General features: G+C 40.8%; 1 non-coding gene across 1 annotated transcript; it reads left to right on the top strand.

The window, feature by feature from the left end:
* The first annotated feature begins 716 nt into the window (after positions 1 to 716).
* On the top strand, positions 717 to 819 carry LOC116897436. The gene has a single exon (XR_004387475.1). It is a non-coding gene; the product is annotated as a U6 spliceosomal RNA (small nuclear RNA).
* Positions 820 to 3,413: the final 2,594 nt, after the last annotated feature.

Raw genomic sequence — 3,413 nt, 5'->3', positions numbered from 1 at the left:
CAGAAATGTAGAATGGGATTTCCTGGGTGTATTGTCTTCTAGTTCAAAGACAAAATCCCCTTGGTAGTAGTTTTCACCACTCATTATCGTCACTCCTGCCTTCTTCCCCTAACATTCTTATCTCCAACTCCTCACATGCTTGCAACACTCAGAGACCCAAGAATTTTTCCAAGGAGCTGGGTACTAGGCCACCTTAGTGACTGATGCTTAGCACTCTATGTATCTACATGAACATCTTGGGGAAAGATTCCTGAGTCAGAGTCCAGGACCAAGGACCTTATCACAAGACCTTTTGTTTTTTGCTCACAGACTCAAAGTTATTGAAGAAAGGAAAGGAGAAAGGAGCATGAAAATTCCCTGAGGAGTGCCCAAAGCCTCCTAAGTATTTGCTTCTCAACCTCACTGAAGATTACTTTCCTTTCCTTTAAAACTACTTTTTTCTTGTTTATGTTCTTTTATTTTTTTATGTTCTTTTATTTTTTTATGGGTAGTGCAGTTTTACTTCTACATAGGTCTGACTGTTTCCTGTGTGTGTGCCATGTATATGGAGGTAAAAGAGGATGTCAAACCCCCTAGAACTGATCTACAGATAATTGTGATACACAATGTGGATGCTGGAAACCAATCCTGGATCATCTGGAAGAGCAGCTCCTGCTCTTAAACTGTTGTACCATCTTTCAGGACCTGATTATTTTTAGTTCTTAAAAAAATAACGCTTGCTTTTAGCAGCACATATTGTAAAATTGGAATGATACAGAGAAAACTGGCATAGCCCTTTGCAAGAATCACATGCAAATTTATGAAGTGGTCCATATTTAAACAGAACTCAAACTGATATTCAAAACCAGATTACTGTGATAGACATTTAACCCAAGAGGTGATAAACACATGCGAACACAAATGCATATGCACAGTCCTGGTTGGAAAACTTGCTATGTAACAGGACAGAGAGTCACGAAATTAAGTCAGTGCATCAAGTGACAGGCTCACCCAATGAACACCAGAGGTGTATTCAGGTTTAGGTAAGAGTTCACATGTATCAATTTTCTGTTGCCCTATGTGTTAGCATTTTGTCATTTAAAGTTACATAGGAATGCCTAAAATGAGGTCAGCAGGGTGTCAGAGATGACAGTGTTGGGAATGCAGAAGGAACAGTAGGATGAGGAACTCTACCCCACTAAAGTTGGGGAGGGTAGCTGGTTCTGGGTACTGAGAGTAATTCATAAAACCCAGGAATCAGAGAGGTCTCTAGAGAGTAGACTGTGCACATAGATCTCACATCTGAGAATAAAATTTTATGTCTAGTAAGAGCTGAATAATATGCTCAGTAAAAATGCTGATTCAGGAGCCCAGATGGATTTGCATCCTGAACTCCATAGGTGATGACTGTCTTCAGGTATGGGTGTTCCAGGAGAGAAAAGGCCACTGTGTCGTGAAAGCAGAAGGTGGTTCAGGTGTCAGAATAAGACTTAAACAACATCTCCTGAACAACTTGTGAGTCTGCGAGTTTGCATATCTCTAAGCTTCAGATATAGGTCAGAAGGAGCTCCCTCATTTGGGTTGGGATCCAGAGAGGGAATCAGCAGATTAATAACAAATAAAGGTAGCAGTGACTTTGTGAACACCTGACAGTGCTGTTGACTTAATGTATCCACACGAAGTGTAGTCACAAGGTGCATTTAAATTAGCTTTTTAAAATTTTCCTGTTAACACAAGAGATACATTTCCTTCTGATTCTTAACCAGATACATGGGACATGAAGTCCAGCCATTAATCCACAGTGTTCTCAGTGCCCATCTTAGGGTGAATCTGTTTTAGGTTCATGGCTCTTTCTCTATAGAGCAAGACTATGTGGCAGGTCCCTACTCAGCTTATCAAGCTTATCTGCATTGAGTTATCTTTTCAAAACATCTTCATAGCATTATGGCCCACGATGAAAGGATATCAAACTGTCTTTCAGTAGTGAGTCATCAGCATATTGTACTCATAGATTTAATCATGGCAGCTGAGGGTCCCACTTTAGGGATTGGATCATTCTAGAGAGTGGATTCCACCTGAACCTGGCCAGGTTATCTCGTGTTACTCTTTGGAACCCATTTTCTTCATTAAGTTATAAAGATTAAAAATCCCGAGTCTTTGGATCTTGGGATAGAAATAATCATATATTTCCCAGCCTTGGTTTATAAATTGAATAAACCTCTATAGTTTCCAGGGTTTGGTGGGTGGCTCTTTCACAGTCATATTTTTTAGTGCCTGGCAGGTGAATGAGACAAGTGGAGGGAATGATGACAATCTAGAGGGATAGTGAGTCTCACATTCTAGATTCCAAATGTAGGAGCCAGATTATTAAAATGGTGTTTGAGTGATATTTTAGGATATTCGTTCTTAATATAAAACTTAAATATAAGAAGAAAATTCAACTTGATAGAGTCTCAATAAAAGATTATTGTTCCTATACAGCCACCTAACTAGGTAAGTTGGATGAAGCAGAGGTGCAGGCTGACAGGAACCGGATGTAGATCTCTCCTGAGAGACACAGCCAGAATATAGCAAATACCTAGGCGAATGCCAGCAGCAAACCACTGAACTGAGAACGGGACCCCCGTAAAAGGAATCAGAGAAAGGACTGAAAGAGCTTGAAGGGCTTGAGACCCCATATGAACAACAATGCCAACAAACCAGAGCTTCCAGGGACTAAGCCACTACCCATGGACTGACCCTGGACTCCATAGATAGCAATGAATAGCCAAGTAGGGGCAACAGTGGCAGGGGAAGCCCTTGACCCTGCCAAGACTGGACTCCTGTGAACTGGATTGTTGGGGAGAGGGCAGTAATGGGGGGGGATGGGTGGGGAACACCCAAAATAGAAGGGGATGGAGACGGGTTAGGGGCATGTTGGCCTGGAAACCGGGAAAGGTAATAACATTTGAAATGTAAATAAGAAATACCCAATTTAATAAAGATAGAGAAAAAAATCATTGTTCCTTCAGAGGTCTTGAAAAATCTCAAGGGAGGGTCAAGTTCCAAATGGCTAAGAGCAGGGATTGATAAGCTGTGTGCATTCTGGTTCCTGGGATAAATCAGTTTCTCCACTCTAAGCTGTGTGCACTTTCTGAGAAATGATCTTACAGGTTACTTACAAAATTGAGTGCCTAATACTGAAGATTTTTTCACATAATAAGTTCTAGTAATCTATTGGTCAGACAGATAAATACATCCATATTCGGACCAGCATTTCTCTGTTCCCCTCTTCCTTGTTCTAACTGCCTGATATTCTACCTGTCTGAATCTCATTTTCTTAATGAGCAGCTCCCTCTGCCCTCGTGACTTACTCTGTTTTAACTTGAATTTGCTGACCTTGACTCTCTGTTAGAGTTTTGTTGTGTCTGTACTTCCTATATCAACAGTCTTTA

This window comes from Rattus rattus, chromosome 3 (assembly GCF_011064425.1).
Source record: "Rattus rattus isolate New Zealand chromosome 3, Rrattus_CSIRO_v1, whole genome shotgun sequence".
Classification (NCBI taxonomy): Eukaryota; Metazoa; Chordata; class Mammalia; order Rodentia; family Muridae; genus Rattus; species Rattus rattus.
Note: the sequence above shows the minus strand (reverse complement) of the source record. Positions and strands in the feature narration are given on the sequence as shown.